We start from the raw sequence: 26318 nt of genomic DNA, 5'->3' as shown, positions 1-26318 counted from the left end.
TATGTGATGTTGTGTAACTCGCGATATTGACCACAGGAGGGCGCATTTCCTCTACATTCACTAAAATATTGAATATCTCCTTATTTATTAGACTTCGCTTTCTCTGTTGTATTTTATTCTATTCTATGATATTTTTGTTTCAATTTTATTTTAGATTATTTCATTGTAGTTTACTATAATTCCCAAAATATATTGTGTAATTTCTTTTAATGAATTTATATTATGTTATATGATTTTATATTTGTCAGTTATTTTGTGTTTAATGCTGTACATAATTTCACCACAGGAGGGCGCATTTTCTGTAAATTCACTAAAATCCATTCAATTTTCATTCACTCGTTTGCTTTTCGGCTTAGTCCCTTTCCATTCAATTCTGTATAGTTTAATTCAATAATTGATGCAGCTTAAGTTATTGTATTATGTTTGTGTTTATAATTAATGGGTAAGCTATAATATAAACTATCGATTTTATGGCCAAAATCATGAGATAATTGAGTAAATATCACGTTGCATGGAAACATTCAGTACATTTCCTACAGTAATTATTTCAAAACCATTTTTTATTATTAATATCCACTGCTGAGTTCTTGAGCTTCTGTAATTGGCGAATTTCACCACAGGAGGGCGCATTTCCTCTACATCCACTACATACTATATTGAATATTTTATTCTTATTTTATTAGATTTAGCTTACTCTGTTCTATTGTCTTTTTTTTTCTGTTGTATGTTTAATTTTATTTTAGTGTAATTGACTAGAATTAACTATATATTTAATAATGTTCATTTGATTAATTTGTATTTTATGTATTGTATCATATTATTTTATTATAGAATATTTAGTAATAATATAATGATTTTAATTGCGATATAATAATTTGAATTATACAATAATTTGTTTTATTATATTATATTATATTATATTATTTTTCTGTCAGATATGTAGTTTAATGCTGTACAATATTTTATTTTCTGTAATTTGTGTTTTTCTGTAAAATCACCAAAATACAAATGCACAAAAATTCACTCAATATTTAATATTTGTATTAAATTAGTTAAATTTGCTTATATCATTGTACTGTATTTTATGTATAAATATCTTTTCATTATTTTTGTTTGATTTAGTTGAGTAGGAACCACTAAATACGTAACACTTTTCATTAAATTGGATTATTTTATATTATTCATTAATTTTTCCTCAGCTTAGTTCCTATATATCAGGGGTCTATATTATATTATATTATTGTTCTGCCCTCACTCCGGCGTCTCTCTTGCCAAAGTTAGACAGAGAAACTCTTTCCAGCACGTGAGATTGTGGAGGAATGCTGCTTTATTCCATGCCACATTGAGTATGTTGAAGAGAGTGAAACTATGTAAAAAGATGTGCATAAAGTGAGCTATAGTCATCTATGTACATAACAATAATATCTGAGATAGAATATAAACACAAACAGATAATTAACTTACAGACAATGCTTTTACAGATGATCACAGGATGAGTGGATTGTAAGTGTCTTGTTGTAGGGTGTTCTTTTTAAATGAGGCAAATAACTGATTTTAACTGTCAGAATGTTTCTATGGCAACAACAATTGAAAAGAAGCTAAATGGCTAGGCATGAACTAATGGATTCTGAATACTAATATTTTGTAGATGATCCAGCATAATTATATTATATTATATTATTTTATATTATATTATATTATATTATATTATATTATTTTATATTATATTATATTATATTATTGCATAAATGCATTTCCTGTGAATTCACTTAAATTTATTCCATATTGTATAATTTATTATATAATATTAATGTTATATTATTAACAGAATATTAACAGAAAACACTACGTTTTAATATATATATATGTGTGTGTGTGTATATTAGTGATTTTAGAGAAAATGTATTTATAAATAAAATAGAACACAAAAGAATGAGCAAAATCCAGTAAAATAAAAATAAAATATGAAATATAGTGTGAGTGATTTTAGAGGAAATGCGCCCTCCTGTGGTGAAATCTGTAACTTACAGCAAATCAAAAACGGCCTTAAACACAAAATAAATGACAGAAATATAATTTAATATAATATAATACAATATAATATAATGCAATACAATATAATATAATATAATACAATATAATACAATATAATATAATATAATACAATATAATACAATATTATATAATATAATACAATATAATACAATATTATATAATATAATATAATATAATATAATATAATATAATATAATATAATATAATATAATATAATATAATACACAAATGAATTGAATGTGAGGTATGAATCCAATATGAAAATGTCATCTATGAAGAACATTACCATACAAACACAGGGAGATGGAAGATCATGGTTGTCTGAAAGATTAATCAGTCGCACTCAAAATAAGCAAAATATTTACATCAAATCACTTATTTAAATTAAATAGATTTATTTAGTAAAAAGCAGAGTCACGTGATCAAACACGGCAGCAGGTCGCGCATGCGCAATACTGTAATGGAGCAGGTGAGTGCATCTCAGCTTTTACATTTGCTTTAAAGTGACTGATAGAGAGAATCTGCGGTTCCGGTTTGCATCCTTTTGTTGATGGTTTAAAGCAGCAGCTTATAAATGAGTGTTATGAGCAGATAATGCTCTTTTTATTCTGTCTGATGTCGAGAGATTAAGTTTAAATGTCGAACATTGTTTAAAACACGTGGATCTGGCGTTAATTGGCTGTAATTGTGGAATTACTTTTCCACAATTACAATTAATTTTGTGTAAAGCTGTACAGTATTTTAATTTAATGTCTCTTAAATGTATATTTATTATGTAATTCTTAATTTATTTATTTGTTTGGATTTTGCTTTTTCTATTGTAAAGAATTATATATATATATATATATATATATATATATATATATATATATATATATATATATATATATATATATATATATATATATATATATATAACAAAATTGTATTTTTAATTATTGTGTTATTGTATTTTACTAGAATTTACTATATATTAAATATTTATCCTTAAATTAAATGATATAAAAAGAAAAGAAGATTTTATATATATTGAATTGTTTTTCTTCATGTAAGTTAAAATGAAGTTATATTTCTGTCAGTATATTTAATATTTAATTCCTAAATATTCTAATTGTATTGTAATGAATTTGATATTTTTGTATATATATTTGTGTAATATTTTAGTTTAGTTTACTAGAATTCACTATCTAATTAATAATTAGTTTTATTTCATTTGTACTATATGATATTTAATTATATTATTTTCTAATATATTGTAATACTTTATATTATTGTTCTGTCAGTTATTTTGGAATTAATGCTGTACAATATTTGATGTTCTGTAATTTGCGAATTTGACCACAGGAGGGCGCATTTCCTCTAAATTCACTAAAATATTGAATATGTTATTCTTATTTTATTGGACTTTGCTTATTCTGTTGTATTTTATTCTCTTCTATTATTTGATTTTTTGTGGGTTTTTTTTTTTGTAGTTCACTATAATTGTCAATAGATATTGAGTAATTTCCTGTAATGAATTTATATTGTATTATATGATTTAATATTTGTCAGTTATTTTGTGTTTAATGCTGTACAGAATTTCACCACAGGAGGGCGCATTTTCTCTAAATTCACTAAAATCCATTCAATAATTATTCATTAATTTTCTTTTCGGCTTAGTCCCTTTCCATTCAATATTGAATCGTTTAATTCATTAATTGATGCAGCTTAAGTTATTGTATTATTTTGTGTTTATAATTAATGGGTAAGCTAAAATATAAACTATCGATTTTATGGCAAAAATCATTAGATAATTGAGTAAATATCACGTTGCATGGAAACATTCAGTGCATTTCCTACAGTAAATATTTAAAAACCATTTTTTTATTAATATCCACTGCTGAGAAGTTCTTGATCTTCTGTAATTGGTGGATTTCACCACAGGAGGGCGCATTTCCTCTACATCCACTACATACTATATTGAATATTTTATTCTTATTTTATTAGATTTGCTTATTCTGTTCTATTGTCTTTCCCAGAGATGGGTTGCGGCTGAAAGGGCATCCGCTGCGTAAAAACTTGCTGGATAAGTTGGCGGTTCATTCCGCTGTGGCGACCCGGGATTAATAAAGGGACTAAGCCGACAAGAAAATGAATGAATGTTGTATTGTCTTTGTTTTTATTTTATGTTTGATTCTATTTTAGCTTAATTTACTAGAATTCACTATATATTTAATAATATTAATTCGATTAATTTGTATTATATGTATTGTATCATATTATATTATTGTATAATATTTTGTAATATAATAATTTTAATTGTAATCAAATAATTATTTATTAATTAATATGTATTATTCAGTTAATTTGTATTATTATATTATATTATATATTATATTTTTCAGTCAGATATGTAGTTTAATGCTGTCCAATATTTTATTTTCTGTAATTTTGTTTCTAAAATCGACAAAATACAAATTCACAAAAATTCACTCAATATTTAATATTTTATTTTGATTAGTGAATTTTGCTTATATCATTTTACTAAATTTTATTCATAAATATATCGTCAGTATTTGTTGTTTAGTTTAGATGACTGGAATCCACTAAATATTTAACACTTTTCATTCAATTGGATTATATGATGCTATTCATTAATTTTCCCTCAGCTTATATTAGGTGTCTGTATTATATTATATTGAATTATTTAAAAATTACATTTGCTGTGAATTCACTTAAATTTGTTCCAGTTTGTATAATTGCTTATATAATATTAATGTTATATATAACAGAAAACACAAAATTAAAAATATATTTAAATAAAACACAACACAATAGTATAGAATAGGCATTATTCAACTAATTAATTAACCAAAAAAAAATATTGAAGGGATTTTAGTGACCTTGTATAGTAGTGATTTTAGAGAAAAATGTATTTATAAATAAAATAGAACAACAGAATGAGCAAAATCCTGTAAAATAAAAATAAAATATGAAATATAGTGTGAGTGATTTTAGAGGAAATGCATTTAATATTAAATGTATATTTGTATATTAAAAACATTAATATACAAACACAGGGAGATGGAAGATCACGGTTGTGTTTCAAACAGATTAATTAGTTGAACTGAAAATAAGCAAAATATTTACATAAAATCACATATTTAAATTAAATATATTTATTTTGTTAAACGTAGAGTCACGTGACCAAACACGGCAGCAGGTCGCGCATGCGCAATACTGTAATGGAGCAGGTCAGTGCATCTCAGCTTTTACCTTTGCTTTAAAGTGACTGATAGAGAGAATCTGCGGTTTCCGTTTGCATCCTTTTGTTGATGGTTTAAAGCAGCAGCTTATAAATGAGTGTTATGAGCAGATAATGCTCTTTTTAATCTGTCTGATGTCGAGAGATCAAGTGTAATCGTCGAACATTGTTTAAAACACGTGGAACTGGCGTTAATTAGCTGTAATTGTGGAATTTGACCACAGGAGGGCGCATTTCCTGTAACTGTGATGACGTCACTGGCCCATGAATATATCCTGCTTATTTTATAACTGTAATAAGAGGCAATTCAGTCATATTTTGATGTTATAATCGCGATCGTAACAATATTTATCAACATGTGGAACTTTCTGGATTGGCAGAAGCGGGAAATTTATAATGTAAAACAGGAAAAACGCCAGGAGCAATGTTATTGTTTAGGTCTCTGGAAATGGTCTATTTAACATTCACTGAATTGGTTTATGCATATATTATAGTGTTGTATTGAATTTAAAATATTGTTTGCACTTTATTTTAGAGTATTTTATTTTCAGTTCACTAGAATTCACCATATATTTAATCATCTCCTTTAATATGTATTATATTAATGATATTATTAATTTATAAAATCACTAAAACTCATTCTATATTTATTATTTTTATTTTAGTTTATGTTTAGAATTTAGCTTTTTCTATTTTGCGCTCTCTCTCTCTCTCTCTCTCTCTCTCTATATATATATATATACACACACACATATATAATTATATTTTTGATTATTTTATTTAATTGTATTTCACTATAATTTACTATACGCTAACTATATACACACACACACACACACACATATATAATTTATTTTTGATTATTTTTAGTAGATTTCAGTTCATATGAAATTAATTTTTTCTTAAATTAAATTAAAATTAAATAAAAAATAAAAAGTAGATTTCCCTGTATATGTAATCAATTTTCTTCAATTTATGTGTATGATATTAACTTGATTATTATTATTAGATATGTAGTTTATACATTATATTATTGCAAACTACATAAATGTTAATAACAGATCTGTAAATAGTAACAGTACAGTGTGTTATATTGATTTATTATTTTAGATTGTGTTATTTTTCTGTCACTTATTTTGAGTTTAATGCTGTACAATATTTGATGTTGTGTAACTCGCGATATTGACCACAGGAGGGCGCATTTCCTCTACATTCACTAAAATATTGAATATCTCCTTATTTATTAGACTTTGCTTATTCTGTGTTATTTTATTCTATTCTACGATATTTTTGTTTAAATTTTATTTTAGATTATTTCATTGTAGTTTACTATCATTCCCAAAATATATTGTATAATTTCCTGTAATGAATTTATATTATATTATATGATTTTATATTTGTCAGTTATTTTGTGTTTAATGCTGTACATAATTTCACCACAGGAGGGCGCGTTTTCTGTAAATTCACTAAAATCCATTCAATATTCATTAAGTCGTTTTCTTCTCGGCTTAGTCCCTTTCCATTCAATTCTGTATAGTTTAATTCAATAATTGATGCAGCTTAAATTATTGTATTATGTTTGTGTTTATAATTAATGGGTAAGCTATAATATAAACTATCGATTTTATGGCAGAATCATGAGATAATTGAGTAAATATCAAGTTGCATGGAAACATTCAGTGCATTTCCTACAGTACTTATTTCAAAACCATTTTTTATTATTAATATCCACTGCTGAGAACTTGATCTTCTGCAATTGGCGGATTTCACCACAGGAGGGCGCATTTCCTCCACATCCACTACATAATATATTGAATATTTTATTCTTGTTTTATTAGATTTAGCTTACTCTGTTCTATTGTCTTTTGTTTGTGTTGTATGTTTAATTTTATTTTAGTGTAATTGACTAGAATTAACTATATATTTAATAATGTTCCTTTGATTAATTTGTATTTTATGTATTGTATCATATTATTTTATTATGGAATATTTAGTAATAATATAATGATTTTAATTGCGATATAATATTTTAAATTATTAAATAATTTGTGTTATTATATTATATTATATTATATTATTGTATAAATGCATTTCCTGTGAATTCACTTAAATGTATTCCATATTTTATAATTGCTCATATAATATGAATGTTCTGTATAACAGGAAACATAAAATTTTAAAATATATAGCAAATTAATTAAACAAAATTAAATATAGAAGGGATTTTAGTGACCTTGTATATTGGTGATTTTAGAGAAAATGTATTTATAAATAAAATAGAACAACAGAATGAGCAAAATCCTGTAAAATAAAAATAAAATATGAAATATAGTGTGAGTGATTTTAGAGGAAATGCGCCCTCCTGTGGTGAAATCTGTAACTTACAGCAAATCAAAAACAGCATTAAACACAAAATAAATGACAGAAAAATAATATAATATAATATAATATAATATGATATAATACACAAATGAATTAAATCTGACGTATGACTTGGTATGAATCCATTATGAAAGTGTCCTCACTGATGAACATTAACATTCAAACACAGGGAGATGCAAGATCACGGTTGTGTTTCAAATAGATTAATCAGTCGCACTGATAATAATTTCCTTAAATTAATTCAAAACTATAATGAATAGATTGATATTTAATCGTTGTTTTTTCCAATTAATTAATTAATTAGTGTTATAATAATTAAAACATTTAAATTATATTACAAAATAGTGAAATACATTATATAATATGCGATTATATTATATTATTTTTCTGTCAGTTATTTTGTGTTTACTGCTGTACAGTATTGGATTTGCTGTACTTCGCTAGTTCCACCACAGGAGGGCGCATTTCCTGTAAACGCAGTAAAATACATTCTATATTTGATATTTTATATTCGATATTTTGTTTATTCTGCCGTGTTGTATTTCATTTATAATATTGTTTTAAAGATTTATTTTGCTTAGTTGAATTTATTTACTAGATTCTACTATGTTTAAAAATAATTTGTATTTCGCTAGTTTCATATATTATATTTTATTATATTATATTATATTATATTGTGGCAGTTGTTTTGTATGTAATGCTGTACAGTATTTGATTAACTGTATTTCGGTAATTTCACCACAGGAGGGCGCGTTTTCAGCAAATTCACTAAAAGCCACTCTATTTAATATTTGCATTTAATCAACTGATTTTTGCTGTTTCTTAGTATTTTATTTGTAATATTCGTAAAATATTTTTTGTTCAAATTAATGTAGCTTACTAGAATGTACTGTATATTTATTAATCTTTCTTTAATTAATTTGTATTATTATGTTATATTATATTGTACTATATAATATTATTTTATATTATACTATATTATATTATATTATATTATATTATATTAATGACAATGCTGTCTGTTATTTTGTGTGTAATGCTGTACAGCAGGGGTGCTCAACCCTGTTCCTGGAGATCTACCAATGTCCTGCAGTTTTAAGTTGCAACACATATGAAACACACCTACCGGCCATTACCAAGTGCTGTTCAGGTCCTAGTGAATTGTTTCGGGTGTTTGATCAGGGTTGAGCTTTACAGGAAGGCACATATCCAGGAACAGGGTTGAGCAGCCCTCCTGTACAGTATTGAATTGATTGCAATTCGTCAATATCGCCACAGGAGGGCGCATTTTCTGTAAATGCACTAAAATACCTTGTACATGTAATAATCTTTTATTCAATTAATTTGTACTTAATGTAAGTCTATATAATAGTATTGTATTTTTTTTTGATTAATATAATTTTCTTTAAATTTCTTAGATTTCATTGTATATTTAATCATTTTCCTTTCATTTAGATTATATTAATTGTAGTATAATTTTTTTCTGTCAGTTATTTTGTGTTAATTTTGTAGACTATTTTACTTTGTATATTTAATATTGTAGTCTTGTATTTTTGTTATATATATATATATATATATATATATATATATATATATATATATATATATATGTAATTGTATTGTATTTTTGATTATTTTATGTCATTGTGTTTTTACTAGAGTTTACTAGTTTACTACTATTTTCATTTTCTGAAATGAACTTAAAATGAAGTAAAGATAAAAAAATTAGAAATCATTACATATGTAATAAATGTTCCTAAATAAATTAGTATATTAACTTTAGTATTATTAGACATTTGTTTTATACATTTTATTATTGCAAAGTTTTCAAATGTTAATAAAAGATCTGTAAATAGTAACTGTATGTTATGTTATATTTATTATTGTAGATTAAGTTATTTTTCTGTCAGTTATTTTGTGTTTAATGCTGTACAGTATTTGATTTGCTGTACTTCGCTAATTTCACCACAGGAGGGCGCATTTTCTGTAAAATCTGTAAAACCCATTTAATATGTAATAGTTTGTTTATATTGACTGTATTTAGCTTATTGTCTTGTATTTGCATATATTTTATTCTATTGTATTTTTGATGATTTGATTTTATTGTAGTTTGCTAGAATTCAGTATATTTGAAGTCAAAATGAAATGACATGGAAAAAATGTAGAATTTAATATATATTTATTCCTTTTTCTTCAATTAAAGTGTGTATTATATGAGTTTATTATGTTATATAATAATATTTTATTTTTCTGTCAGGTATTTAGTGTTTACATCCCATAATACAATTTACAAGCAGATATAATCACAACACATTTGTAAATCACAAGTTGTGTATAGTGTGGGTCTACTACAAATGAGAAGTAAAAAAGTAATATTTGCTATATGAACTATAGTTAATTACAGAATTTGTTGTAAAACTGTTGATATATAGTTAAAAAAAAAAGTATTCAGTGCATTTACATATTTGTTTTTATGGTATGTGGTTTAAAAAAAGAGAAATTATATGGCCTGAATTTAAACAAACAAAAGAAACTTCACCATAATTTGTTTGTTTAAATTGAAGCCTACCTTACATTAAATAAATGTAGTAAATCCAATTAAAAAATAGACTAATACACTAGTAAAACCTTGAAAAATTTTGGGAAGGAAGTGTTTTATTGTCCGCGTTTGCGCAGTGTGTCCAGCAGGCATCGCCATTGCGCGCGTGATATTTACTGAAGACCGTGCGTGAATTAATCCATAGTTGTTAAATCAGTCAGTTGAGGAGTTATTAGGCTTATTTTTTTATAGTAAATAGCAGTTTATTAATACAGAAGGCAGGTTGACACATCATTTGTAGGTAAATGGATTGTATAGGGATGTGTTGTGTTGTAGGTTCACTGTAAAGACTGTATTTTTGTATTTGTATGTTTGCCTTAATAAGAATGTTTGAAGAGTGAAAGGTAATGTATATTAAAAGTCCAATGGATGTTTAATTGAAGTTTTATTGTATCTTTTGTATATGCATTAGGTCAAGCAGTGGGAGAGCGATGTGTACATCCCAGAAGACGTAAATGGCAGCAAATCTACTGGAGCAGTCCCGGGGTGAGATGCTTGTAGAGCTGATGAAGCACTTTTAGCAAGGTCTTCTTTACTTGTTTGAGCTGCTTGTTGTAGAGTTCAAAATCATCCAGATTCACTAAAACAGACAAGTGCAGAGAGTGTGTTATTTTTAGAAAGTGTATGTTGAATGTTAGTTTAAAGAAGTGTAGGCAGCTCTGTTCAGTTGATGTGTATCTTTAATAGTGAGGTTGAGTAAAAGTGTGTTTGTGTGTGTGTGTGTGTGTGTGCTGTACTTAGTCAAAAATGATGAAAAGTAGTAGTTGTTGTTTTAGTGCGGTTTGTAAATGTTTAGTGTCTGCATGTGAGTCACTTTGGCCATTGTCATGTGGAGTGTATGACGGACGTTGTTGCGTCCAGTGTGTGTATTTGTTGCGGTCGCATGACTTGATGCAGGTGAGAGGACAGTTCCAATCGGTGTGTGAAGCATGTGTGGTTAGTGGAGGCAGTGAGGGGCATTCGGTGCTATGTAATGGAGCAGATGCTGAAGATGTCCAGTTGTAAATGGGTGTGTGAGAATTGTGGAGTGACATCAGCAGGGAGGATGTGGAGGCAGCATTAAGGAGAAAAAGAAATGTGTGTGGTTTATTTAGGCTCTGTTTGTAGTACTGTAGTGTAATTTGAAAAGGCAGTGTTGAAGGCAAATGATCCATGTTGACACTGGCATTTCATCTATTGTGTGTGAAAAGTGTTTGTGCACACTGTACTGCAAAAGGTGTATGTCACCTGAGCAAACATGCAGTGTGGCACGTGCAGAAAGTTGCTTGAGTGTATTTGGCCTTTGAAATGTCCAGTGGTGGAAACAGTATTGAGAAATCATACCCAAGTAAAAGTGTCATTACTTGGGCAATAATGTTGTGCAGTAGAGCCAAAGTATCTGCTGTAAATATTACTGAAAGTAGGAGTAAAAAGTAGCCCTTTTGAAAGTAGTGAGTAGGGAGTATGACACTGTGAAAAGCTGATGCGTTTACATGCATGTGTGTGTGTAAACGTAACATTCTGTAGTGGATGTAGTTATTGCCCAGCAGACGCACAACATCATAAGACATTAATATTAGATTAGATGTAGGGTGTGATGTCAGGTGACCAAAAGTCAATGTCTTGTCAGCGTCTAAGCACAACATTATTTAGATGTCCACTAATGACATTAATATTTGGTTGATTTTTAGGTTGTGTTGGAAAGTGACCAAAATCCAACGTCGACTCAACATCTTCAACCAAAATCATATTGATGTCAAATACTGATATTTATTGGTCAGGTATGGCAACCAAAATCCAACATCTGCTAGACGTCATAGTGGTAACATCCACACAACGTGAAGATGCAACATGATTATTAGACATTCATATTTGAGTGATTTTAGGTTGGATGATGGACATTGGTGTCTACCTGATGGTGAGTTGTGACCCGATTTTCATTTCCAAACAAAATGCAAACTCCCCACAACGTTAGGGTACAACATCAATCTGACGTCATGTTGATGTCCTGTGCCTGCTGGGTGTTTAAGGCCATTTCGGTCATCATACAGTAAACATCCGTCATCTTCTCATCAGTGACATCATCTAAACAGTATGTGGGTCCATGTGTGTAAAGATTTTGAACATCTCGGACACTTTTAATGCTTCTGAACAGTTTTCTGCAATTATAAATGGGCCACGTCTTGAGGTAGTTTGATATGATGCGATTTATTTGATTGGACTGGAATTGCAGGACTGATTTGTGTAATCCACATAAACAGGAGAAAATAAAGTAGTGCCTGCAGGATGAAGACAAGTAGTGGAGTAAAAGTACCGATACTGCACTAAACATGTACTGAAGGGAATGTAAAAGTAGACGTTTTTAAAAGTACTTAATAAGTTACAGTGCCCGAGGAAAAAGTAGTGAATTACAGTAATTTGAGTATAAGTAATAAGTTACTGTACACCACCGGAAATGTCCAATTTGACTTGGATGATGTTGATGTACGGCTTGAAGCTTACCCTACTGAAAAAAACAGCTTAAACCAGCCTAGGCTGGTAGATGACCAGCCAAAACCAGCTATGTCCAGCTTAAACCAAGCTTGTCAAGCTGGTTTAAGCTGGATTTAGCTGGTCATTTTCCAGCCTGACCAGCTAAGACCAGGCTGGAAATGGCTGGAAAGCAGCCAGGAAATGGCCAAAACCCCTCTAAAACCAGCCAACCAGCCTAGGCTGGTTTAAGCTGGATTTTTTAGCAGGGTACGCTGCTATTCTGAACCAATAATCGGAAATGGAAAGCAGTTGAAGGATGGCGTGTTTAAATCCATTATTTATCTGACACCATTGTAATTAATCTGACTCCATTAAAGTTGTTGTTATCGTTGATAAAGAGAAAGAATGTGTACGTCTTCAAGCAGGCAAAGATATTTATTAAGTTACATGTTTAAATATACAGACAGTAGAATGAAACAATGAAACAAACTAACATACTGTATAAAGAAATTAGCTGTAACGGAAGCACTGCTGTGTAACAAAGACAGTCAAACTGCCTTTGTTAGCATATGAGGCTACGCACCCGTGTGCGGGAGATGCAGAGTAAAAGCCATTCTCCCAGATCAACAGTTACCTTTCCCTATTATACCCTGAGCAAAGCATTGTCAAACATGAGTGAAAAGCAACCCCCCCAAAACCAGCTGAACATGAGAGCAAAGTTGAGGAGATAAAGTGGGGGAGAAGTACATTAACATACTCTCCTCAGGCCACGACTCAACAATAGTAAATATATTGTAGACTGAAATGGAATCAATCTATCAATGTCTCTGTTGATTTCATCACTACAAAGCTGAAGTCATGAACTGTGAAATGACTCCAGACATGACACAGTTATCTGAAGGAAGATCACGAGCAGATGAGTTGGTATGGTGAAAAGCACATGGTTACTGTAAGCAAATGGCAGAAATGTGTATTGGAGCTGTGAGGAACTGTGCCACACCAGGAGCTGCTATCCTATGTTTGGAATGTCTCAGTAGTCCTTCATCAGCATAGAAGGAATAGGATATAATATTTTCTGAGGTTACATTGAGAAGATGCTGATTATTCTGCCCTCACTCCGGCGTCTCTCTTCCCAAAGTTAGACAGACAGAGAAGGTGTTTCCAACACGTGAGATTGTGGAGGAATGCTGCTTTATTCCATCCCACATTGGGTATGTTGAACAGAGTGAAACTATGTAAAAAGTTGTGCATAAAGTGAGCTATAGTCATCTGTATACATAACAATAATATGTGAGATGGAATATAAACACAAACAGATGATAAAGTTACAGACAATGCCTCTACAGTGGATTGTAAGTGTCTTGTTGTAGGGTGTTCTTTTTTAAATGAGGCAATTAACTGATTCTAACTGTCAGAATGTTTCTATGGCAACAACAATAGCCCCTTTCACACAGTGATACCGGTAAATATCTGGGAAATTTCCGGAACGACTTTACCGGTATATTGAAAAAGGCGCTGTTCACACAGGCGAGGACGTTACGGAAATTTTCCGGAAAAGAGCATTCACACATCCATTCCAAAATACCGGTAAATTCTGACATCATTCACCACAAATGAGCTTTAAACGGCTGCGCTTGTGTTTGTAAACATTTGACTAAATTACAAACTCTGTGGATGATCAATATTGTGAACAACTTTCGCAGGATCACTTTCGCATGTCGAGATGTTCATAATATGTGCGTGTGCAGGCGCTCATAGGCGCACGCAAAGCTTGAAGGTAAACAAACAACGGCTTATCATAAGCATCTCATCGATGATTATTTACACAGTTGGCATTAAGAAGAACATATAAACGTGATGTGACTAACTTCTAGCAGCTAAATGTGTCTGGAAAAATATTGAAAGGTTTTTATTCTCACAAACCACGCGGACGTAAATGCGTCTGACTGTTGTGATTGGCTAAAGCAGACGTCTCACGTCAGCACGTTCTAGACGTGCACGCGCTTATTACGGCAATCTTCCTTCTGCATTCACACAGCGCAGCATTCCGGCAAATAACCGGTAATGTTACAACTTCTCTTTCCGGAAAGTAGCCAGAACGAATTTACAGGTATTTTTAAAAAGGACCTGTTCACACATACAGACCTTTCCGTAAAATTGCCGGCAATTTTCCGGAAAGGTCTGTATGTGTGAAAGGGGCTAATTTAAAGGAAGCTCAATGACTAGGCATGAACTTATGGATTGTAAATAGTAATATTTAGTAGATGATCCAGCTCACTGATGCTGATGAAAAGTAGATAAAGTTGTGTGTAATATTTGTTCATGCACTGAAAAATGTGCTGGTACAATCTGAAACTCCAACTGAGGCTGTAACTGTGCAAGGCTTATACATATTGGCAGAACAGTTGATATATGTCATTGTGTGTTAACAGGCACTACAGCAGATAGATGCATTTTCTATTGAGTTGGAAAGCATTAAATGATCAATATAGTCATTGTTGTAATGAATGAGTGATATTTAGTGCAGATGGATTGTGAAGTGATATTTAAAGTTGATGTCATGCTTTCTCTGTAGAGTTTGCTGCTGGTGGTGTCCTGAGTGCTTTGCTTTGGTGCCAGTGGAGTGTTTGGTGTGTTATTGTGCTTTGTGTTGTGGATAAATGATTGTGGTCTGAAAAATATTGTAAGTAAAATTAGTCCAAAAACAAAAAGTGAGATCTGTGAAGTGTTTAGGCAAAGCAGTTTATTGTTTCAGCATCAGTAACTACAGAGACAGGTGGTGTGAGTGTGTGACGAGTGTAGGCCAGCTTCTTTGTGGTAACATTCAACGTAAATGTACACATTAGCAGAACTCCTTAAGCTTCTCATCTCCACTAACAGGATCTCAGCTGTCCCAGTTGCTCCCTAACCCTTCTCATGGCCAGTTGAGTAATTTCTTTAGCACCAATCCTATCTCAGGTAAATTAGGGATCCTACCCATGAGCAGTTAAGGTCTTTCCTTTGTACTTGAAATGTGGAAATTGAGGCAAAAGAATAGTGAACAATATTCTGAACAGATGAACCATTTCATTAATCAATGAACATTCATTAATCCAATTCACCTAGCACATGTGGGGCGACTGGGGGAAACCACAGTCCCTGGAGGAAACCAGAGAAAACACGAGGAGAACATGCAAACTGTACACAATGTTTTAAGTGAGTTTAATGTAATGGAAGTTTACATTACTTGTAAAGTGGAATTAATTCATCTTGAAAATTGAGCTGTGAACTGTAAGTTGAGCTGAAGTTGACATGGGTAGTTTTAGGGTCATAGGGTTTTGGAAGTCATTGTATCAGAGCATGGGTGAAGCATGTGTGAGTGTGCAGGTGTGTGTGAGCTTGAGTCGGCCAAGAAACAGAAAGCAAGTGCCCTTACTGTCATACATTTGTTCCTGTTATGTTAGTTAGACCTTTGCTCTTGAAGTTGTTTTCCTGTTTGAGGCAGTGTTTCCAGAGAATCTTTGCATTTGTCATCTTGTCTGGCTGAACATGGCTTCCTCATAAAAGTGTAAAAGTGAAACATACAAAGCATTGTCATAATAATGCAACTGAAAGTAATTTGATCATAAGAAATGCATCAAAACAGCAATAAATTCTTGAGTACTTGCAATGGTATATATATATATATATATATATATATATATATATATATATATATATATATATATATATATATATATATATATACACACACATATATTTGTATATTAGGGCTGTGCAATGAAAAGAAAATGAAATTTGGATTTCAATTTTGGCTTAAAAGTATTTAGAAAATGCAAAAATGGAGATAATGATTATTGCGTCATGTACTGCCCCCTTTTTAGTTGTACACATTTGTTGCTCTTAAAGCGCGAAAGACCGCACACACAGTCAGAAGCATGCGGTCAGCATTCGGTGTCATTCGCACAGTGAGATGAGCTGAGCGCACACATCTAAAGTCATCTTAATGTGAGCCATTTAATGGTCAAATAGGTGTCAAAACGCGGTGTTTAGTGATTATTCATTTTAACCCTCATTTGTGTAATAAAGAAACGAGTTGAGAATGAAAAGACACGTGAAAGAGAAACCATTAAAGTGACAATGTGCGATGTTCCTGCTGCTGCCTGTTTTTATGATTAATCAGATAACAAAAGAAGAAAATCCCTCCGCTCTTGACTGAAGTATTTTTGTAGGTAAAGTGTTTTTGTTATAGTGAAGATGCTTAAAGCACAGTTAGTTTCATATTTTTTATTGTAGTTTATTTATTTGTCTTTCCTTATTTACAGGGAGGAAAATAACAGTATATATATATATACATATATGCAGTTGAAGTCAGAATTATTATCCCTCCTGAATATAAACAACCCTTTTACCCCAATTTGTGTTTAATGATTGTTTTTTCAACTTATTTGTAAACATAATAGTTCTTTGCTATGAGTACATAATATTCTAGTAGATATTTGTCAAAATACAAGCATTCAGATTCCAAGTTTGATTCAAAGCTTAATAAGGGTAATTAGGCAAGTCAACACAAAAATATATTGCTTAAGGGGACTAATAATATAGACTTTAAAAGTGCTTTTATTGTAGGTGAAATAAAAGAAATAAGCCTTTCTCCGGAAGAACAGATATTATAGGAAATACTGTTAAAATATGTGAATGTTTGAAACATCATTTGGGAAACCTAAAAAAAAAAGTAAAGAATGTGAGAAGCGCTAATAATTTTGACCTGAACTGATAATTGTTTTAAAAAATTGTGATTCCAACTTTGATGGAAATAACGGTGATTATGATTTGTCCCCAAATCGAGCAGCCGTTATCTATCTATCTATCTATCTATCTATCTATCTATCTATCTATCTATCTATCTATCTATCTATCTATCTATCTATCTATCTATCTATCTATCTATCTATCTATATATATATATATATATATATATATATATATATATATATATATATATATATATATATATAAATATATATGTATTTATATATATATAGATTTACATACACACCCATATTGTTACCTTAGAATGGTAAGGTTGTATGTGGTATCTGTGTTCTGAAGATGTAGAGATATTGAGGTTTAAAGTTAGCATTTCATATAGCAAACAGTATGTGTGTAACATGAGTTTTATAAAAACAAAACTATTAAAATGAAACAAAAAATGTATATTAAAAGATCCCATATTGTAAGTAAGTTGTGATGTAATAAGAATGTCAAACACAGAATTTAGAGAAAACTGTGAGATAGGACCTTATAATAGTAAATTGACAATGTGTGTATTTGCTAGGTTTGAAAAAGCTATAATTGAATATTAAGAAGCACATATTAGCAAAAGTGTGTGCACAAGGAAATTGTAATGTTTGATATGAGTGAACATTCATGTGAATATAGAGAGCAGAAGAACAGTAGGCATTAATGTGAAGTGTCACACTGTCAGAAATAGAGGTTTGTGAGGTGTCACAGGGGTGGTATCTTTCCAGAAGGTTTGTACTGAAAGACAGTGGTTTAGGCGGCAAAGGCGTGACACACACAATAATTGGTGTTGGTGGGGGGGGGTGGGGGGTCTCTGCAATTTGGCCCCATGCCACTGCTTAAAGGGTACATATTGGTACCTCAAAAGTATATATTAGTATGTCCAAAAAAAAGAAGAGAAACAGTTTTGTAGTAATATCGTAGTGCTGAGCTATTCATATGGACCTTTTAGGTAGAAATGTGTACCTTTAAACAAGGCCTTGGTAAGAAGGAAGATGTGGTGTCTGTGTTGGATCGCCTTTATTTAATTACACCAATTAAAGAAAGATAAAGCAGGATCATGTAATAACATAGCATACAAATAAATTGTAGCTCATATTTGAGCACACAAGGCACTTGATAGGTTTGAGGAAAAGTAATGGAATGTCCACTCCAGGGAAGAAAATTAATGAAATGTAGTTTTATGAATAAAATAAAAGGCAGTGGCAAAAGCAGAATAAAAAAAAAAAGATATAAATAAGCTGAAAATCCTTTAGTTAATACTGTGTTGAGAATAAAGGGCCTAAGACATGCAGTGTATGGAAAGTCAGTAAGTGTGCTGCTGGTTTGTATATTCCAGCTTTTTGTTGTTGTCATGAATAGATAAAGGTGCACTACTAAGACTATTAGGACTTCCTTTGTCTTAGGCTTGGCTTGATTATGAAGAGTTGTGCTTTTATGCATTGAAATCTCAGAATACATTAGTGATTTGTTGTGTGAGTCATAGAATGAATGTGTTCAGAGCAATCAGACGTGATGCAAGGATGTGAGAAATGTGCCGTGTTGTTCTGTGAGAGGCTGATACTGGAGGAGATTTGTGAGAGTGGAGGTTTGGAAATGCTGCATAGGGAAAGCAGGAGGAGAAGTGTGGCGTCTAGTGAAAGCTATGTGGAAGACTATGGTAAGCAGGGGCAATGAATGGGGGAATGAGGAGGTCCGTATTTTGTAGAGAGAGAATGATTGATGTATTTGAAGTGTGGTGTTTGATGTGAATGTTTGTGAGGGGCAGAAATGTAGCAGCAGGCTAGGAGAGGTGATCAGTGGTGAAACGGTGCGACGCTGCGAAAGTAGTGCTGACAGAGCAGGCAAAGCAAATGTGCATACAGATGGTGTGTTAGTGGCTGAGCTTGTCATCAATTAGACAGTCTGAGACAGGAGGTAGTGGATAGCCGAAAATAGACTTTATTGAGCATAATGAAGCTGAGATGTGTGAAAACAGGCCTTCAGGAGAAGCTGTAGTGCTGGGCCAGACAATATGGAGAGTCTGTTTTGTGTGGGTGCTTTGTACATGCAGTGTGACCTTGTGTTTGGCATATTTTGACATGTTCCTGTGAGTTTTATGTGATGTAGTTTTGTCTGTCAGTAGAGGTGTTGCCTTTGGTAAAGTGTTGTAGTGGTGTTGTAATGGTTCACATACATTGTGATGAGGTCATGTGAGGTTGCTAATGCTAGTCACTGTAATGCTTGTTACAGATATAGGCTGATATAAGTATTGAACAGAACTGATGGTGGCTCATGGTCAGTGTTGCTTTTCTGCAGGCTGCTCATCTTGCACATATGACAGTATGTTTAGTTGAGGTGGTTGGATTTGTAAAGGCAAAAGAAGTGTTTGTCATTGGCACTTGTAAGAAGGGGTGCTGTGTGTTAATTAGCAGTAAGCTGTTGTGAGTTATTGTGAGAAAGTAAAGCTTTGTGTGAGTGGTGTGAGGTGATATGGAGGAATAAGAGGCTGCGTCTGAATCTGGCTACTACCGAGTAGGTACTGCATTTGAAGTAAAATGTAGTACTTGGCCATTAGAAAAGTACGTTGTATACAGTATGAATGTGAAAAGTATGAATGGAATTGGGATATACTACATCTGCCATTTTGCCATATTGACATGATGTACCTGGGTCATTTGCGTGGCTTTGCTCCCATTCATCAATTCAGTGGCGTGGCATCATGGGACAGTGCAGCGTGCATGGGATGCTCACTCCAGAATCTTGCTGGAAGTAGTAAGTTTTCAGAGTACTTCTTGCATACTGTTTTTTGAATTGTATGAATTGAGACATACTACTGGGCTGAGATACACATTTAAGCGTACTTTGTAGTATGGAAGTATGTGGTTTTGGATGTAGCCAGTGTCTGTGCATGTGAAAGGTGAACAGGCAGATGTGAAATGTACAGTAGTATTTGATGTTAGTAAGAAGGGATCGGCCACCTTACAGTACTGTAGAGTGTCTTGTAGAAGGTGCTGATGTGTTGCTGTGAGAGCTATAGTCAGTCAGTCAGTCAGTCAGTCAGTGATATGTTGTGTGTATATATGGAAAGAAAGTGAAGCAGCTTGTTTTGAAATAGTAGAATAACTGTAGTGTATATTTAGTGTAAAGCTGTGTTCTCTGTGGTGAAGAAGAGATTTTGTTAGTCAATATGCCTTGTGAAGTGGTATTGTTTGCAAAGTAGGTGAGCCAATTGTACATCATTGGTAGTTGTGTAAAGTCAGACACAGAAGTGGACTGTGTTGTGTTTTTATGTAGGCTTGAATGTCCACAAGGTCACCAGTGACTTGCAGGATGAAGTGGAGCTGTTGTAAGAGTGATAAGTAATTGTTGGTTGTCTATATTTTGTTTGACCTTCCACTTGGCTGTATATTTGAGTAGGTGAGCATACATAGATGATGATGATGCAGTGTGATGATAAACAGGTGCTGAAGGCCTCATGTGTAGGCTAACTGTGTGATGTGTGCGGAAAGAGGGAAGAGAAATGGCAGTTGAAGTAGTCATGCATGGTGTAAGTGAGTAATGTGTAGCTATTGAAAGTGAAGAGGAGGTGATGTGATCATGTACATAAAGGAATGTCCAGCACAGGAGGAAGTGTGGTGTGGGGCATGTTATTGTGGGCAATCCAGCATCAATCTGAGTGTTTGTCATGTTGATCTGTGTTCCAGTTGTCTAGCATTTGTTGGTTGTTGGCATGAAGGTGTGAAAGTGTAATGCAACAGCTCAGTTGTCGTTGTCAGGAAGAAGAGAAATCCCAAAAGAAAGATTTGGAGGTTTCCAAGCTGTAATGTGAAGATGTTTTGGAAGAAGGGTAAAGAGATAGTGTACCATCAAGGGTGTTCCTTCCTTGTACTATGTTTTTCCTGTGGCTTATGCATAGGTATGATGTATGGCATGATGTAACATGAAAGGTTATTTATGTAAGGTGATTGTAAAATAAGTATGTCTGGCAATACAAGTAATGTAATCTGATAGAAAAGTATGTGAAAATGTGTTAGTGCTGGGATGGCTGCAAGAGTGTTGCTGAAGTTGGCAGAGTGTCCAGAGGGATTTGGAAGCAGGCCTGTAGGCGAGTGGTGGTGAGATCAGTGTGCGATGCAGGTGGAGGAAATGGTTTGTTGAGCTGGTCTGTAGGCCATGTATTGCGTCTAGGGAATGGCATGATGATAGTGACATGAAAGGCATGTAAGTGGGTGTGTTGTGCTTTGCCTTATGTGTTAAATGATGTTTTGCAGAAGCTGCACAGATGTGGAGCGTAAATGTATGCTCAAAGGCAGTCTGCAGAGGTGGTGTTCAGCTGTTGTGTCAGTGCAGAAATGCTAGGGCGAAGCCATGTATTGAGTAAGTTGTGGTTTATTTTAGTGCTGTAAGTACGTGAGTAAGAAAGGTAGTGTAGTAAGCTTGTTACTGTGGACTATTAGGGGGGCCAGCAGTAGTAGGTGATCAGCGTTTGCTTGGATGGTAGGCTGCAGAGGGTTGATGGTGTGAGGAGGACTCATCTGTCAGGCCTGAAGGTGAGTGTGGAGGAGTTTGGAAAAGGTTTGATGGTGTAGGTGTAGTGATGGATGTGCAGTAGAGGAAGAATGAAGCTTTTGTTGGTCAGGATTAGGAGTGAAATGCAATGTTGAAGACGTTACATCCTGGTGGTGTGATGTTGTCAGAACAAGTGTTATAATATGTGTGTGACCGCTTGTCAATGTCTTGTTTCCTCAGGATATGCCCAGGCAGCCCAGAAGACATGGAGATGTGTTGAGGGGACTGAGGGCTTTGAGTGGCGCCGGATGCTCGTGAGATGAATGGACAGTTGTATTGTTTGTGCATGTAAGTGTTTGTTTGTGTATTTGGCAGTAATAAATGTGAGGCAGAAGCATTTGAGACTCAGTTTCATTCCTTTTTATTGGTAATGATATAAGCACATGACATAAATGTGTCAGACATCACATGAACTGCTTTGTGATAGGCTAACGCAGTAATGAGCTGATGGCAAATGTGTTCAGGTGCGAAGGGAGGAGCTGAGTTCCAGGGCCAATGAGAAGCGAGCGAGGATTGTGGGAAGGAGCCGTCCTATTGGTCAGGATGGTCCGTGCAGCTGCTGCGTAATCAGGAGAGCAGTACTTAAGAGGCATTAGTGCTGGAGCGGCAGCGAAAGCGGCAGCCCTGCGGTGGCAGCCGAGCGGTGTTCATCCCTTGCGGTGTGAAGACCGGCGGGGTAAAGACAAGGCGCGACTCTGCGCGACTCTAACTGCGCGACTCCAACGAGCAGAGGACAACAGCAGAGGTACGGGGCTCTCTTCTTATACTTCTCATCTCTCTCTTACAACTGCTTTGCTTGTCTTTTCCAACACCCACACTGCCTGGCAGGACTCCTCCAGTTCACCTGTGGCTTCGTCAAGACTACAGCTCTCTTCTAAACCACTATCTCTTCTTCCCCTAGCTACCTGTGAGTCCTACCTGACTGCCAATAAAATGCTGCCAAATCAAATGCTCTCCAGTTGATTCAACCATGCCACTGTTTGTATTCCTTCTGACTTGCACCACCATTTTCCTCCAACAGGTCAACTGCTCCCCTCCATTGTAGCCTCTGTCACTTGCACTTCACCTGAGTCGCCACACAACCACAACTACTGACAAACTGCTGCATCTTGCACTGCTATCACTACACCAGTAGAGTGATCCCAACTCTGTCCTCCAGGGCCAGAATCCTACACATTTTACCTCCAACACACCTGCAATGATGTTCCTACACTGCCTAACAGTTTGCTTAGCTAGGCCAGCTATGTCGGATCCGGGTTGGAACTAAAGTTTGCAGGACACTGGCCCTCCAGGACCGACTCTGCACATGCCTGCACTACACCAACACAACCTCAAGCACACAATGAACTCTAAACAAATCAAGCCAACCGCATAATGGCACAACACTAACACAACACTGTAATAACACATCAACAAACTACTTCAGCCACACTGCAGCTACACAGCATGGCACAGCACAAAACACAAAAGTCACAACAGATAAACAACAAACACGCCTGCCAAAGGCCTAATGACTGAGGAAGGGGAGGGGGTGTGGCCACACAGACAGGCAATCAGTCAGACAAACACAAACAAAGACAGCAACACTAACACAAACTCATACTACTGCTGCAACAACACAACAGGGGGACGACACATTCTACACATGCCATTTTCAAAACAATCACCTGCTGTACCTCCCACATATCTTTCACACTTCACAACTATCTACTACACCACATATACACATTTCACAATTCGCATATCATCACCCTTCACTGTATAAACCACTTGCATGTGCTCATATCATTGGCCCATCACTATTTCCAGCTTCTTCTCAAACTACTTCAGAAACACATTGAGCCAATTTAATCAACACTTTACATTAAATCAGCTATCAAAACTTTCTTTCTGAATCGCTGGACCTTTCAGCGTTCTCAGAAGCCATGAAAATGACTAATGTCAAACACCAAATACATTACAGCCACGTCACTCTTTACATAACACTAAATCAACTGACAACAGCTGCCTTACTTGCCTAAACTCCACCCATTTACATGCTACTAACCAACTACACTTACAACACCTGCTCCACACCACCTCTACTACTACTACTACTACTACTACTACTACTACTACTACTACTACTACAACAACAACAACACAGCACAGGGCACAATGACCTGTTAGGAACAAAAAATACATCTTTACAAATACTACAACCCCAGTAACACCTTTTCTTCCCAGTCTAATTCAGCAGATAAAAGCTGCACACGTCATTCAACTCTGCTATTTGCATTTCAAATCTCTTGCTGCCAACTCTCTACAACAAATCCAAACAGCTGTCACTATCACTCAAGCAAGCCATCACTAGGCTCAAGAAACAAAACAAACCCATCAAACAGTGAGCACAAACGTTACGAACGGCCAAAACAACTGTTTGGATCATTCTAACAACCAAACAACACACCAGGGGCCTAAACAACACCAAAACACCTCAAACACCACTAAAACAAATGTAGTGGACAACCAAACTATTACTTCCCTGCTCAAAACACTCTCCAGGAGGTGTATGTGTGCAGCTCAACAATCAAGACGACACTACACCACAGTTTCACAACCACTGCTGGGCCTACAAATAATGAAGGCTGGATTACTCTGCTAAAAAAAGCCTTTACAACTGTGGAACAACACCCTATGGACAGATCACACCAACATCAACTTTTACCAAACTGATGAAGACACTACATTATACACAAGGAAAGCAACTGCTCATCATCCTAGGCATGGTTATGCTACTGTCATGGCATGACCAGTACAACTGCTTCTCTTGTATGTTACATGATGTGACTGCTGACCAATTCTGAACTCTTCTTCCCAACATTACCTTCTCACATTCAGCCAAATGCTTTGGAACTCATTGTACAGCACTTCACAGAGCAGACAGACAGTGACCCAAAGCATACTGCTCAAGCAACCCAACACTTTGAAGGGAAGAAAACTGGAGGGAAAACACCACAACAACAAGCAGGAACTGAACACCATTGCAGTACAGACCTGGCAAAGCATCACCATTGATGAAACCCAGCATCTAGTAATGTCCATGTGTTCCACACTTCAGCATCTAAAGCCTGATTTACACTTCAGCATAAAGCGTACACATATGCTACAGCGCAGCGTACATGCAGACACATAGCCCCTTGCCATCAGCGTTGCTGACACACACCTCTCAAAGAATGTAACGTGTACGTGCAGCACAAGCTCTGTGATTGGTCGGCTTGGTAGCGCTGATGAGTGTGGGTGGAGATGACAGCTGCACAAGCATGATGCAAGAGGGGTTTACAAGTCTGGAGTTCCATGAAGGACCTCCAGATGGAGACTGCTGTTTGCTGTTTACCTTATGATTAAAGTTGTTGCACGTCCACCTGTTCCAGCCTCAAAATGACAACCTTTCAGCCACTTCTACATTAAGGAAGCGTTCTGAAAAAACTACACACCAGCAAAGGAACTCCACACAGACAAACATAAACACCTACAGCCAGCTAGCATTTCACAAGTGCTGTTGCAGAGCGACACAAACAGCACACAGAAATATACATGCACGGCTACGCACAAGGCTTGCACCATGGCTCACGCCCATCACTTGACACAGAGGTATAAACCAGGCTTCATTTCCTGCAAAGGATATGCAACCAAATATTACAAATTACTACTTTCATTTACTATTATTATTCTTTCCAATTACTTTTGCTCCCCTAACAACTGACAAGCACAAATGCAGACAGGTGTAATTACTAAAGTGTTGACCTGATTTTTATGTACATATCCTCGAATTAAAGCTGACTGTCTGCAGTTAAAGCACTAATTACCTGACCGTATGTTCACTCCAGGATACACTAACACTTATACTTTCTTATGTCTGTATGACTATTACAAAAGTTGCATATTTAAGAGCCTACATTACATGATGACTTACTGTCATCTCTCTTCACAAACTACTTCTCAGAAAATGGCTGAGTACAAGCAAACAGCCTTCAGTATGAAAAAGATTGTCTGTCTGTCTGTCTACACTATGACTTACAAACTGGCCTACAAAAATGACATATGTGCAAATGTTGATGGTCAACTCAACTCACCCTCTCCTGCTCCTCCACCCTGCCCTCCAGGGCTGTGGGTGCACCTCAGCTGCTGTCCCATCCATGTCAGCGACAACATCTACTTCCCTCTTCATCACTGGGCACAAAACAAAACACTACAAAAAACACTCACTAACAT

General features: G+C 34.2%; 1 protein-coding gene and 3 long non-coding RNA genes across 5 annotated transcripts in view; 1 reads left to right on the top strand and 3 right to left on the bottom strand.

The window, feature by feature from the left end:
- ost4 (oligosaccharyltransferase complex subunit 4 (non-catalytic)) overlaps positions 1 to 1541 on the bottom strand; it is a 9851-nt gene extending 8310 nt beyond the window's left edge. The window contains exon 1 of one of the 2 annotated variants that reach the window (XM_087245666.2): positions 1465 to 1541. The gene's annotated coding sequence lies outside the window, so the exon portion shown is untranslated. The remainder of the gene's footprint in view (positions 1 to 1464) is intronic. The other variant, XM_088649624.1, reaches the window with a different exon arrangement.
- si:ch211-286m4.1 overlaps positions 1 to 23008 on the top strand; it is a 25551-nt gene extending 2543 nt beyond the window's left edge. Inside the window, exons 2-5 of the long non-coding RNA XR_015942143.1 lie at positions 2468 to 2524; positions 10693 to 10766; positions 22245 to 22352; positions 22529 to 23008. This is a non-coding gene — a long non-coding RNA (si:ch211-286m4.1). The remainder of the gene's footprint in view (positions 1 to 2467; positions 2525 to 10692; positions 10767 to 22244; positions 22353 to 22528) is intronic.
- The window catches only part of LOC148679883 (uncharacterized), a 759583-nt gene that overhangs the window by 462133 nt on the left and 271132 nt on the right, over positions 1 to 26318 (bottom strand). The window lies entirely within an intron of this gene.
- LOC148679885 (uncharacterized) lies at positions 10649 to 26318 on the bottom strand. The gene is made up of 2 exons (XR_015942145.1): positions 26180 to 26318; positions 10649 to 10860 (listed from the first exon to the last, which is right to left on the bottom strand). It is a non-coding gene; the product is annotated as an uncharacterized LOC148679885 (long non-coding RNA).

This window comes from Danio rerio, chromosome 4 (genome assembly GCF_052040795.2).
Source record: "Danio rerio strain M-AB ecotype USA chromosome 4, GRCz13ab, whole genome shotgun sequence".
NCBI lineage: Eukaryota > Metazoa > Chordata > Actinopteri > Cypriniformes > Danionidae > Danio > Danio rerio.
Note: the sequence above shows the minus strand (reverse complement) of the source record. Positions and strands in the feature narration are given on the sequence as shown.